This window comes from Taeniopygia guttata, chromosome 37, assembly GCF_048771995.1.
Source record: "Taeniopygia guttata chromosome 37, bTaeGut7.mat, whole genome shotgun sequence".
Classification (NCBI taxonomy): Eukaryota; Metazoa; Chordata; class Aves; order Passeriformes; family Estrildidae; genus Taeniopygia; species Taeniopygia guttata.
This window is the reverse complement of record NC_133062.1, coordinates 6,356,679-6,370,547: the sequence shown is the minus strand read 5'-3', so window position 1 is coordinate 6,370,547 and position 13,869 is coordinate 6,356,679.

Genomic DNA, 13,869 nt, shown 5'->3' with positions numbered 1-13,869 from the left:
AGCATGGAGGGAGGGGGATGGGCATGCCATGCGGTCCCCTCCATCTTGTGCCCTGGGACAGGGAAGGGGATTATTTTGGGAAAGGTCCGAGGAAGGTTGTGGAGAGGGATCTGGGGTTTTAAAACTTACAACTTTACTACTATGGGGCAGGACTGTACAAAGAGAGCAACTTTGGGGAGGGGAAGGGTGCAGGGCGATGCCAGCATTGTCCTGTGATGGAACCTGGGGGTTGACAGAGAGGCCAGAATCTGCCTGCGGCTGGTTTTGCCGGGATGCCTGTCTGAGAATCCCCGGGCTAGGGAGAGAGGGATAGGAGAGTGAGTTTGGGGGATTTGGGGGGCTTGGGGGGCAGCGTTCGCCCTGGGGTGGCTCTGGCTTCCCATCGCAGTTATTTTTGACAATATTTCTCAATTGGATTGCCAGATGGATGAAAATTGAGAGGGACTGGTCGTCCTTTTGAGCAATTTCTTTTTCAACTCGGTCCCAGAATTGAATTTGGTACAAATTTTCCTGCGAGATGTCCTGGAAGGACTGTAGAAGCCACTGGGCAAAACGCTTAACGTCTGACTTTTTACATCTCTTTCCTCCCCCAACTAAAATTCCTAGGATTTGAACGTAAATTCTCTCGTGCGACACAGACAATTTTGCACCCATTATGTCGATGTTAAAGTGTGTTGCAAACCTCGTGGCTGGTAAAATAACAAAAGAATAAAAAATACCTCTATCGGAAAGCTAGGTAGCCTGCCCTTACACACTCCCTGCAGCGGGAGACAAAATGTGGGATCTTATCGCCCCCTTGTGGGAGAAAGAGAAACCCACCCCAAAAGGAGAAGGGCGTACCCAGCCCAGGGGGACCCCGGTAACTCACCACGGGTCCAGCGACGTCCAAAGGGGAAACGAAAAGTCCAGCTGCGAAGTTTTCACCGTGGGGGGACCGAACTTCAGCGGTTCAAGCCAAAGCTGCCGGTCCCACCCCTCTGGAAGCCCTGGCTCCTTAAAACGGAACCGCGGCTTGCGAGGGTGTTGTAACGTCCACGAGGTAAATCCACCAGCCTCTTGGGGCTTGGCGGTCCTCAGTCCGTGGCCTGGAGCTCCCAAGCCCCACATTGGGCGCCACAACTGCCGTAGTGCTCTCTTTTCCCCCCCTTTGTCCCAGCTAGCTCCGTGGGGGGAGGGGAGCATGGGCAGTGTCCGTCTTTTCCGGCGAGCCCTCGCGGGCGTCGGCTGGTGCTACGTGGATCTGAGAGCAGAGGTGTGTCCCGCGGCGAATAAAGGGAGAGAGACTTTTCTCTCGCAGGCAGAATTCCGGTTTATTGCAGTTTGGCTGGGAAAGCAAAAACCAAAAAGACTGCGGCGTGCCGCAGTGGAGTTTGTTTGTGCCGCCTTGCCGGTCAGGGGCGGGGCGGCGTGCTCCGGAGCTGGCCGCGAGCCAGGGGAGACGGCGCGCGGGGCTGCGGCGCTGTGGCCGACTCACGCGGGTGCCGTGGCGGGAGCGGCGGCAGCGGTCGCGGAGCGAAGCAGCCGCAGCAGGGTCGTCCGGAGCGGCGGCGGCGGCAGCAGCAGCACGCAGTGGCCGGGCGAGAGAAAAGCCCGTGGCGTCCCCAGCCCGCAGGTTAAGTACTGAACGGGGGAAACCCGGGGCAGCCAATGGGGTAACGCTACGGGGGGTCTGAGGGCAGTGGGGTGCAGGGGTGCATCCAATGGGGTATGGACAGGTGGAGGGTCCCAGGGTGTCTGCCGACCTCGCCACGTGACTGACAGATGGCCTGAGATGTAAACACAATAACTCTGCACTTTCCCGGGAAGGCAAACCGCGGGGACAGATGGGAAAACCCAGGGGGTCGCTACAGAGCGCGGGGGGGGGTACATGGAACGAAATTATACATAATAAAACATATAATAACACAATTCCACACCTGAGGGCCACCTGAGGGACACCTGAATGACACCTGGCACACCTGAGTGACACCTGGCACACCTGGCACACCTGGGCACAGGTACATCACACCTGAGTAACACCTGAGTGACACCTGAGTGACCCCTGGGCACAGGTAATGTTACACCTGGGGACATGTGGTAGGTAAGGGACAGGCGAAGTGGAAGACCACGGGATGTCATGGAAAGATAGACCCCTCCCCCTCTCTCTTCCCCACGTTATCTATTAACCCCAGAAGCCCCAGAAGAATGTAGCCACACCTGCTCTGGTAAATTTCCACTACCCAACTAACCCCTGAGACCCCCACAACCCCCCTCTGACGTAGCAAAAACCCCTAAAACTATTTAAACCCACGAGATAGGATAATAAACGCTTTTTGACCGTCTGCCATATTGGTGTATGCGTCTGTTGATTAGCCCGAGCAGTCTGGAGAGACCAGGCTGCCGTGCTGCCTTACCTGAACCGGGTCCCTGGTTGTCCTTTATAAAGGCAACATACTGGTGCCGAAACCCGGGACAAAAGAAGAAAAAAAAGGAAAAATTCCCCCGGCGGACGGGATACACCTGGACAGAAGCAGCGGCCGGAACGGTCAGACCGTATCTAGGCGTAGGGGAGACGTCCCTGGGATCCGCGAGCGTTATGGACGCAATCGCCAGGATCGTAAGTGCCATTCATTCGCAGTGGGGTATTGGGTGTAAGCTCAAGGATTTTCATCTTGCCATAGCGAGATTGCTTGAGCTAGGGGCAATTGAGCGCCCTGTGGATGTATTACATCCGGAAATATGGGAAAAATGCACAGCCACGCTGGCCGAGGACACAAAATCCTCAGGCAGCGGCAAAAATCTTAAAGCATGGGGCAAAGTAGAGAAAGCCCTACGCAAAGCGATAGAAGAGCAGGAGACATGGAGCGCGGCGCGCACGTGTTTATTAGTTACTCCCAAACCCGGTGTGGGGGCGGGAATGCAGACTGCCCCTGAGAGCGATTCGCCCGGCGGCGGGGACCCGGGGGGGCTCAGCGCGACACCCGCTCCCCCAGATCAGAGCCCACCCCCCCCGCAGAAACCCCCCGAGACACCCCCGCCGCGGAAAACCCCCAAAAACCCCCCACCGCTCGAACCCCCCGAGAGACCGCAAATTCCTCCGTCCCGCCGCCGCCACCGGCCCGCGATCCGCTGTCGGAGACGCAACGGCACGCGGAGCGCTTCTGGCAAGGGCTGGCGAAAGAAGCCCGAGCCGCCGAAACTGTGGCTCGGGAGAACGGGGCCGCCATGCCGCCCCCTTATCCCTTTGAAAATGGCGCCGGGAGTGGCAGAGAGGGGCGGGGCGCGGGCGGTCCCGGCGCGAAAACCCGGGAAGCGCGCGATCTCGGGAATGCGTGCGCGCGGGAGAAAGGGGCGGAGAGCGGCACAGAGCGGGGAACCAACCAGCGGCCCCGTCTGAAGCTGCCACCATATAAGGGAATAACCACCCCCCGCGGTAGGCGCGGCGAGCCGGGGGGACGGGAGCGGCCCCTCCCCCGCGGGGAGGAGCGAGCTCGGGGCCGAACAAAACGGCGCGGAGTCCCGGAAGTGCGCTGGCACTCGTCTTCCGGCTCGGAGACCAGCGACAGCTCTACCAGCTCAGGGGAGCTGACGGAGGCTGGCGATGGCTCCGAGACGGACGAAACGGAACCGGTACAGCTTGAAACAAAGCCGAGTAAAGCTCTAAGCCGCGCCGAAAAACAACTACAATACGAATCAGCCCAGTTTACTGACTGGGGGAAAATAAAGATAGCTTGTGCTGAATGGTCCCCAGCGGCCGCCATACAAGCCTTCCCGGTAAGGCTTGCCGGTCCGGAAGGGAACCAACAAAGGGTATATACCCCGATAAACCCAAAGGATATACAGTCAATTGTCAAAGCCATTGCAGAAAAAGGGATCAACTCGGCTATAGTCACTACGTTAATCGATGGTCTTTTTAGCAACGATGACTTGCTTCCCTTTGATATCGAACGGATAGGGCGCATGATACTTGACGGGGCGGGAATGATTGTTTTCAGACAGGAATGGGAGGATAATTGTAGGAAGCAGTTAGCCCAAGCGTCTGGCGCGAGGCAGCCCCTACACAGATCGAGCTTATCCAGACTGATAGGAAAGCATGATGATATGATCACGCCACAGCAACAAGCTGCACAGATGCAGGCTGAGGAGGTCAGGGCGACCACTCGGGCTGCCAGGGAGGCTATTCGCGCCGCCTCCCGAGTCGTGGCCAAGCCGGCGCCGTGGTCCACCGTGAGGCAGGCAGAGAGCGAAAGCTTCACACAGTTCGTAGATCGCCTGCAGGCAGTAATAGACTCCTCACCCTGCCGGCAGAGGCAAGGGGCCCCGTGGTGGCCGACTGCCTGCGCCAGCAGTGCAACTCTGTTACCAAGGATATTTTACGCTCCCTGCCAGCCGGAGCTAGCCTGGCTGACATGATCAGACACGTAGTTAGGGAGGAACACCTGACGCCCATTCAGGCAGCCGTCCACACCCTGACCAATGCCATGGCGTGTTTCAAGTGCGGGGAGGCGGGTCACATCGCGGTGAGCTGCCCCCAGCCGGCACAGCGGCCTGCCGCAGCGCCTCCGCCCCAAACACGCCCGCGGGGATCCTGCTGGGGCTGCGGGAGGAAGGGACATCTTGCTAGGGAATGCAGGTCCCGGCTCCAGGGAAACAGAAAGGGGAGGGGGCCCGCGGGCCGCACCCAGCCTCCTCCCGCTGCGAATATGAGGCGGCCCATCCATGCCAACCCCCAATGGAACGGGGAGCCCTCGTACCCCATTCTCCCACAGGAAGCAGCCAACTTCATACCCCTGCCAGCGAGTATCACGGCACAGCCTGCGGCGCCTTCGTACCCACCGCCACCGCAAGCAGCACCTGTGCCACAGGGTCAACAGGGGGCAGCCCAGGTCGGGACAACCCCTGGGTGGCCCTGGCCCTAAAAATAGGGAAGGAACCCCCGAAAATTTGGGGGACATGCCGCCTCTATGACAGTCAGGACCCCCATGTAATAGGGCTTCAGTTTTGGGCAGACACAGGAGCAGACTGCACAATCCTACCCCAAGCCCTATGGCCCCGAGACTGGCAGTACAAGGAGGTCCCCCCAGTGAACGGGGTGGGAGGGTTGTCCCGAGCTTGGAAAAGCACCCAATTGGTAGCTATAACGCTCCATACAAAGAAAGGACCAGAACAAACAGTAGCAATCCACCCCTACATCTTGCAAAACTCCCCACCCCTGATAGGAAGAGACATCCTTGCTATGCTAGGAGTCAGGATTACAAATTTATAATGAGGGCCACTGCTGTACACCCACTGCTGCCAATCAAACTGACTTGGAAATCACCAGACCCCGTATGGGTTGAGCAGTGGCCCCTGTCACAGCCTCGAATGACAGCCTTGCTGGAACTGGTCGACCGCGAGCTACAAAAGGGCCACATTGAACCCTCCACCAGCCCGTGGAACACCCCTGTGTTTGTAATCCCCAAGAGATCAGGAGAAGGCTACCGCCTCGTCCACGACCTGAGGGAAGTGAACAAGACAATTCAGCCCATGGGTCCAGTTCAGACACTACTGCCCGCGAACTCAGCCATCCCCAAAGGGCAGCCGTGCGCAGTGCTGGACATCAAAGACTGTTTCTTTTCAATACCCCTGCATGCTGAGGACAAAGAACGGTTCGCCTTCTCCATCGTGTTCCCGAACGGCGAGCGACCTAACCTCCACTTCCAATGGAAGGTGCTACCTCAAGGCCTTGTGGACAGCCTGACCATATGCCAGATTACCGTGGACAGGGCACTGATGCCAGTCCGACACTCCCACCCTGCTGCGACCATCATTCAGTACATGGACGACATCCTCGTCGCCGCACCATCGGCAGGCCAAGTGGATCACCTAGTGTCCACGATCACGGAAACCCTCCAGGCCAACGGTTTCAAGATCGCGAACACGAAGATCAAGAGAGGACCGTGCGTGACCTTCCTGGGAGTGGGGATCACAAACTCCTACGTGACCCCACCCAAGATAAAAGTCCGCCGAGACATCAAGACCCTCCACGACATGCAGCGACTCGTGGGATCTCTGCAGTGGCTCCGCAACATCATCCTAGTTCCCCCAGAGGTCATGGACCCCCTGTATGACCTCCTGAAAGGAAAACACCCTTGGGACCCCAAGGAGCTGACGCCGCAAGCAACGAAATCCCTCGACTTCATCGAACGTCAGATGTCCACTAGCCTGCTTGCCAGGTGGAACCCGAGCGTGCCACTGGACTTATACGTCCACTTCACGCAGAAGGGAGGAGTGGGAGCACTTGCCCAAGGACCTTCCGAAAAATCCCAGCCAATCCAGTGGGTGGTCCTCGGAAGACCAACTCACGCATTCTCCCCAGGAGTTGAGTGCATTGCTAACCTCATCACGAAAGGCAGGAGACTCGCCCTGAGACACCTGGGAATCGAGCCGGCAAGGATCCACCTCCCCTTCCGCAAGCGACCGACCACGGAGTCAACTGCAATATCGGAGCACTTGGCCCTCGCTCTCACTGGCTTCGGAGGAGAAATTTCCTACGCCACCAAACCACCTTGGACCCAGCTACTGACCATTGTCGACATAGATGTGCCACCGAAGGTCATGGACCGACCGCAACCAGGACCAACGGTCTTTACAGATGCCTCCTCCACGACTTCTACCGCAGCAGCGGTGTGGCAGGCAGGAGAAACATGGCATTGCGTCAAAACGTGTGACCCCACGCTGTCAGTGCAACAGCTGGAAGCGGCAGCAGTGGTCTTGGCGTGCGGACTTTTCCAGGATGAACACCTCAACATCGTGACAGACTCTATATTCGTGGCAAAGCTCTGCCTAGCCATGTCAAGACCAGGTGTGTCAACATCCACGACGGCCTCCATGCTTGAAGAGGCACTCTCCTCACGCCAGGGCATTGTGTCCGTCATCCACGTCAACAGCCATAACCCAGTCAAGGGCTTCTTCCAGACTGGCAATGACAAAGCAGATGCCGCAGCGAAGGGAGTGTGGACACTGCAGGAAGCTCGTCAGCTGCACGAGTCACTCCACATAGGGGCCAAAGCACTGGCGAAGAGATGCGGGATCTCGACAGCAGACGCGAGACACGTAGTGGCCACCTGCCCTCACTGCCAGAAGTCACCCCTATGGACCGGTGGAGTCAACCCGAGGGGCCTCAAGGCGTCAGAAATCTGGCAGTCAGACTTCACCCTCTGTGAACTGCTGAAGCCCCGAGCATGGCTTGCAGTGACAGTGGACACCTACAGCGGAGTGATCATAGCGACACAGCATCTCAAACCCAACTCCAAGGCCACGATCCAGCACTGGCTGACAGTTATGGCATGGCTTGGTATCCCCAAGCAAATTAAAACTGACAATGCTTCCAATTTTATCTCCAAATCAGTGCGGGAATTCGCCTCGGTGTGGGGTATCACCTTAGCGCAGGGAATCCCATATAACAGCACCGGACAGGCCATTGTTGAGCGAGCAAATCAGACCCTAAAAGCCAAGTTAGAAGTATTGGCAAAGGCAGAGGGCTTTGCCAATTCCATTCCCTCAGGAGACCAGACGCGCATGCTAGCAACCACATTACTAGCACTGAACCAATTCCCTAGGGGAGATGAAGCAAACAGTCCCATTCGAAAGCACTGGGCCACTCAGACCCTAGAGGAGGGCCCACAGGTCATGGTCAAAAACGAGCTGGGCGAGTGGGAACGGGGCTGGAGACTGGTGCTTACGGGACGAGGGTACGCGGCAGTTAAAAAAGAGGACAAGATCAGGTGGTGTCCACTCAGGTCAATCAAACCTGACCTTCAGAATGAAATTAATGGAAAACTGTGAGTTTTTGTTTGCAGGACACACTCGTGGACCGTCCCCGTGACACACACACCCCTGCTCCAGAGAGAGATGACGGACCACCAAGCCACCAGACAGAACCTGAACGTCCCACGGCGGTGAGACCCAGACATGTGCAGTGTCTCTGTGCAATCCTGCTGTTGGGGCTTGTGGCCGGGGGGCAAGCCGACCCAGGCCACTACCCTCACCAGCCGTTCAGATGGGTCATGCAACATCTTTAAAGTGACAAGGTGTTCAAAGAGGTCACCACAGCAAACACCCCATCCTTCGTATTCCACATAGCCGATCTGTTTCCAGGACAACCGAAACTACGGCCCTCAAGCCCACACATCATACTCATGTACATATCTTACTGGTGCCCAGCATCCAACCCAGGGAAAAGGTACTGTGACTACCCGGGATGGGGACATTGTGGGTATTGGGGTTGCGAAACCATTGTTACAGATGCCAGACCATGGGCAGACGGGTGGCAACCGCAGGAGCCCGACAAATTCTTACAGTTCACCTGGGCACCCTTTGGCTGCGGAGACCACAATGCACAGCCTAGACAACGGGCATGCGTAAGTTATAACATGACTGTCCTACAGCCAGATCACCCTAGCTGGGCCACGGGTAGAACATGGACAGTGGTCCTCAGAGGACCGAGGAGGTGGGTGAATGTGCGAATTATCAGGCTCCAGCCACCAGCACCTCGACCAGTGGGACCATACAAAATTATCAAGAATGTGCTGAGAGGGAAAAACACAACCCACCCCAAAACCCTGACCCCAAAAGCACTGACACCCCGACCAGCCTTGCAGATACCCCCCAGATAGGCCACAAGGCTGAGTCAGACCCAAACCCGATCTTTCGTATGCTAGAAGCTACCTTCCTAACCCTAAACCAAACCAAACCGAACCTAACTAACTCCTGTTGGCTTTGCTATGATGTTAAACCCCCTTTCTATGAAGGCATTGCTTTAGACACCCCCTTCAGTTACTCAGCAGCCAGTGCCCCCCACCAGTGCAGATGGGACACTCCCCGCAGAGGAATCACCCTGAGCCAAATCACAGGACAGGGCAGATGTTTTGGAAATGCAACCTTAGCAAAGCAGAAAGGCAACTTCTGCACTAAAGTTGTCAAGCCCAACAGAAAAACTAACAAGTGGGTGATCCCATCTGCGTCTGGGATGTGGGTTTGCCAAAGATCCGGAGTGAGTCCTTGTGTGTTCCTTGACAAATTTAATGACTCTACTGATTTCTGTGTCCAAGTTCTGATTGTTCCTAGGGTCCTGTACCACTCAGATGAAGAGATATACCACCTTCTCAAGGAACCTAACAGACTCCACAAAAGAGAAATTATCACAGGTATAACCATCGCGATGTTGCTTGGCCTGGGAGCAGCTGGCACAGCCACGGGTGTCTCAGCCATCGCAACCCAGCAGCACGGACTCTCTCAGCTGCAAATGACCATCGACGAAGACCTGCAGAGGATCGAGAAATCCATCTCCTATCTAGAGAAATCAGTCTCTTCGCTTTCAGAAGTAGTTTTAGAAAATAGGCGAGGACTGGACCTCTTGTTCATGCAGCAAGGAGGACTGTGTGCAGCCTTGAAAGAGGAGTGCTGCTTTTATGCAGATCATACGGGAGTTGTTAAAGACTCCATGGCAGAACTCCGAGATAGACTGGCTCAGAGAAAGAGAGACAGGGAAACCCAACAGAGCTGGTTTGAATCCTGGTTGAATCGATCACCTTGGCTCACCACTTTAATTTCCGCCCTGGTAGGTCCACTGGCAATACTGCTTTTAGCTGTTATCATAGGACCATGCCTGCTGAACAAACTAGTCTTGTTTGTTCAGGCCCGTCTAGAGAGGGCAAACATTTTGTTCATAGGCCACCAACAAATGCTGTAAACCAAAAACTGCGAACACAGTCACAAAAGCCTTCGAGACTCACCTTGCGAAAATTACTCAGGTTTACCAAACCACCCTTTCCTTACCAAGTTACAAGTTTGTACCTCACTCCAGTGCCTATATCTACAACTACCTCATTTTATATATAAGGGGAGAGATGTAGTAGATAGGGACAGGCGAACAGAAGATCTCGGGATGTGACGGAAAGAGAGACCCTTCCCCCTATCTCCCTGCTTCACGTTATCTATTAACCCCAAAGCATGTAACCACACCTAACCCAGTAGTTTTCCACTCCCGACTAACCCTAGAGACCCTACCAAACCCCCCTCTGACGTAGCAAAGTCCCCCAAGACTATTTAAACCCATGAGATAAGATAATAAAGGCTTTTCGACCGTCCACCAAATTGGTGTCTGCGTGTGTCATTAGCCTGAGTGGCCCGGACAGGCCGGGCCGCCGTGCTGCTTCTTGCAACCAGGTCGCCGTTGTCTTTCATAAAGGCAACAGGACTGGGAGAGGGTTTAGGCGTACTGGGGTGGTGGGGGGAGACTGGAAGGGGGTTGTGGGATTCTGAAAGGGATGTGAGACACTTTGGTGGGTCCTGGGGAGGTGAGGAAGGGATCATGGCAAGTTTCAGGGGGTCCTGGGTGGACTGGGAGCAATCAGGAGGGTGCTTGGAGAGGCTTGGGGTGTCAGTGAGAGGTTTTGGGGGGTCCTGATGCCTGCAGGCCTCCCAGAGATGCCGCTGGACGCCACCGGCAGCAAGATGCAGACGGGGATCAGGGACTACGAGTTGGGCTTTGTCTTCCTGGTGCTGGGGCTCGGCTTCTACCTGTGCAAGTGGGTCAAGGGGGGTCCCGGGGGTCATGTCCCCTCTCCCCAAGACTGTGGGTGCTCCACCTGGGGCCCCCAGCCCGGTGTCACCCCTGTTTCTCTGCCCACAGAGCTCCTGAGCCGCCGGCGGCCGCAGAGCTTCCCTGTGGCCTCGGGCCCAGCCGGGATCCCCCGCTCCATCCCCACGCTGATTTTGGGGGGGTCCTGTGTACCCCCAGCCCTGCTGTCACTCTGCCCCTGCCCGCCTGCTCCCAGTGTTCCCAGTAACGCTTCCCAGTTAAACCCAGCCCAGTTTGTGGGGGGCAGTGGGGAGGGACTTGGGGGGACCCCACGGCGGGGCCGGCACTGGGCAGGGAGGGCAGGGTCCGGGTGGGGAACACTGCCTGCTGCGGGTCTGCCCGGCAACTGGTGAGTCATCAGCGCCGCTCTCTCTGATTGGCTGACTCTTGTCCACCGCATTCTCTCATTGGCTGAGGAGAGGCCCGGGAGTGCAGAGAAGGAACGGGAGAGATCCCGCCCCGAGCAGCGGCACGGGGACAACAGACCCAGCCCAGGCACAGGGAGGGAATTTATTACCAACCAAACCACGGCAGCACGAGGAGAAGAGAAAGAAATCCCTCCAACACCTTCCCCCCACCCAACGGGGATCACCCACAACAGGGTTATCCACCATGGAGAGACCGGGACATCCGAGATTAGACCAAAGCCAATTTTATTGTGTGTACCAGGTTTTTATACAGGGATTTACTTGTAGGGTACTTATATAGGGCTCTGGTTTTGATAACAATTTCCCATTGGTTACACATTCTTCATGACATGACATCACGTGGTAACATTATTTTATCACAAAGTCTCACACCACGTTGCTCGGTCACTCCTTGCCGAGGGAGACTTCAACTGTGTCTGTGTCTCCCACAGTTTCTGCTCAGTCAGGCCTCAGATATCGGGCCCCTTTATCAGCTCCATTGCTTTACGCTCTGTTTTATTCCCCATACTGGGGCACCAGGGCTCTGCCCAACGGGGGTCACTGGGGATCATCCAGCCCGGATCCTCCCATGGGGGATGGAGCTGGAGCAGCGCACCAAGCTCTTCCCTCACTCTCTTCCCTCACTCCAAGCTCTTCCCTCACTCTCTTCCCTCACTCCAAGCTCTTCCCTCACTCCAAGCTCTTCCCTCACTCCAGGCACTCATAGGGCTTCCCTTAGTGATGTCTCCGTTGGTGCTGGGTCAAGTTTGAGCTCTGTGAGAAGCTCTTCCCACACTCTCCAAACTCGTAGGGCCTCTCCCCTGTGTGGATGCGCCGGTGTGTTCTCAGGTGTGAGCTCCGCCCAAAGCTCTTCCCACATTCCAAGCACTCATAGGGCCGTTCCCCAGTATGGATCACCTGGTGCTCAATCAGGTGAGACATGTGTCTGAAGCCCTTCCCACACTTCCCACACTCGTAGGGCCTCTCCCCGGTGTGGATGCGCCGGTGCTCGGTGAGGTGGGAGTTTTGCTTGAAGCCCTTCCCGCAGTCGGGGCAGCGGAAGGGCCTCTCCTCTGTGTGATTCCGCTCATGTTTGAGGAGATGGGAGCTGGTCCAAAACCTCTTCCCACACTTCCCACACTCATAGGGCCTCTCCCCAGTGTGGATCCTCTGGTGCACGATCAGGTGGGAGCTCCGACTGAAACCCTTCCCACATTCCAAGCACTTGTGGGGCTTCTCCCTGCCATGAGACTTCTCCACCAGCTCCGAGCTCTGGCTGGATCTCCGCCCGCCTTCCTGGCTCAGGGGGGCTCTTTCCTCCCTGCAGCTCCCTGGGCTGGGTTTGCAGCTCCTCCTCCTGCAGCATCTCCGGGGCTTTTCCTCCTCCTCCATCCAGACATGCCCAGGGAATGAAAAATCCTGGTTTGGGGAAAAAAACAAGAGGAGAGCACCTTGGACTGGAGGTTCCTCCTTGCCCAAGTTCATCTCAGGAAGTCATTGGGAATCTTGTGTCTGTAAGAACCTCCAAAACACCAAGATTCAGCCCAAAAATCCCACAAACTTCAAGATACAGATCGAAAACTTCCCAAACATCACAAGTCAGCAAAAACCTCCTCCAAAACATAAAAATTCAGCTGCCACATAAAACCAAAGCCCCAACATTTAGCCCAAGCAAGCTCAGAAACACCAAGATTCACCCCGTGAAAATCCTGGATCCCCCTCCACAGTCACCTGCTGCATGTGGGGGGAGAAACGCTCCTGGGGCTGGAGGGAGGCTGCAGATACAGGGAGGGGTGGAACCTTCTGCTGCTTCCTCTTTCTGCTCCTCCTCCTCCTCCTGTGTCTCTACTCTTCCTCACACTCCTCTTCCTCTGGCCATTCCTCCTTCTCCTGCACAATCCCACCCTCTCCTGCCACCTACATCGTTTGACCATTTTGTTCCTCAAGCCTGCTTCTCCTTCCCTTCTCCTCCTGCCCCCAGGCCCAGCACCCACTGCCGGCTCCCTCTTCCCCCCAGACCCACAGCACCCCAGCCGAGGGGCAGGGATGGAGCTGGGGCAGGTCGGGCTGGGGCAGCGCTGGGCTCTCGGCCGCTCCCGCCCGCACTCGGTCCCCACTGCAGCCGCTCCCGCCAGGACAGCGCGGGGGGGCCCGGCCTTGGCGCTGCCCCACTCCCACCTCCCCAAATTCCCCTCGCGGGGGCGATGGGGCCAAGGGGGGGGCGCAGGTGGGGTCCAGGTGGGGAACGCGGGGAGCTGCGAGTCTGCCTGGCAACTGGTGAGTCATCAGCGCCGCGGGCTCTGATTGGCTGAGCTCTGCCTGAGGGCTGCGCCTGCAGCAAAGAGGGGCACCCTGCTCCAGGGGGGATGTCCCACAAACGGGGGACCCCCATGAAAGGAACAAGAGCAAAGTGTCTTTACAAACAGATGCTCTGAATCCCCTCGGAGATAGGGCCAGGAACCTGTACATAAGGAAGTGACAGGAGAAGCCATCGGTTTCAGAAAATGTTATTAACTGATGACACAGACTGCTGCTCAGCCAAGGTCCTGCTCTATTCATGAACTTCCAGAAGAACAACAAAGACTTAACAGAGCCATGAATATCATTTGCTATATAGAAGCAGGGAGCATATTAAGGAAGTATGTAGTAGGTGGATTGGGAAGTCTGTAGCTCTCAAGTACTTCAGCCAGTGGGGAAAGCAGAGGGAGATGTGGCCAGGAGAATTAGGATTAAAGGGAGGCTGTGTCCTCCAACAATTGGAGAGATCCCATGGCGAATGTCCCATGGCCTCTCCAGTTTTTAGGAATGAAATTAGTTTCACAGGACTCCTCTGTCTGCTTTGTGGACAGAAACCTCTGG